Raw genomic sequence first — 816 nt, forward strand, 5'->3', positions numbered from 1 at the left:
ATAGGGATAAACTTCTGAATGAATTCAGAAAAGAGTTAGAAGTGTTGAGGAATACTCAGGCTGAAATGAAGAAGAAAGGGAAACACTCAGTAAGCCAATTAGAAACTACAGGAGAAAGTCTCACCAATAGGATGAATGAAATGGAAAACAGAGTATCAAGACTGCAAGATAAAGTGGATGAACTAGACCACTCAAGCAAAGATTATGAAAAATTTAAGAAAGCACAAGAATGGAATATGCAGGAATTGTGTGACACTATAAAAAAAAAAAACAAACTTACAAAATATAGGCATACAGGAAGGAGAAGAATCCCAAGATAATTGCATAGAACAGATTTTCAATAGAATAATAGAAGATTTCCCAAAATTAAAGAAAGACATGCCCAAACAAATACAAGAAGCATATAGAACACCAAACAGACAAGACCAGAAAAGAAACCCTCTACGGCACATCATAGTAAAAACACTAAATGTACAAAACAAAGAGACAATACTGAAAGCTGCAAAAGAGAAACAGCAAGTCGCATATAAAGGAAAACCCATTAGGACTATGAAAGTCAGAAGAACCTGAACCAAAGCATTCACAGTTTTAAATTACCACAGATGCCAACTCAGACTACTATACCCAGCCAAAATGTCTATTATAGGTAAAAGGGAAAGAAAAATCTTCCATGATATAAATAGGCTGAAGGAATTCATGTCCACAAAACCAGCCCTTCAGAGAGTTCTGGAAGCAATACAAAGAGCTAAAGAAAGGAATGACTAAACCCAAGGGGTTGCTGAAAGAAATTTAAGGAAGGTATAGCTGTGGAAAAGT

Source organism: Nannospalax galili, unplaced genomic scaffold, assembly GCF_000622305.1.
Source record: "Nannospalax galili isolate Female #2095 unplaced genomic scaffold, S.galili_v1.0 scaffold558, whole genome shotgun sequence".
In the NCBI taxonomy this organism is placed as follows: Eukaryota; Metazoa; Chordata; class Mammalia; order Rodentia; family Spalacidae; genus Nannospalax; species Nannospalax galili.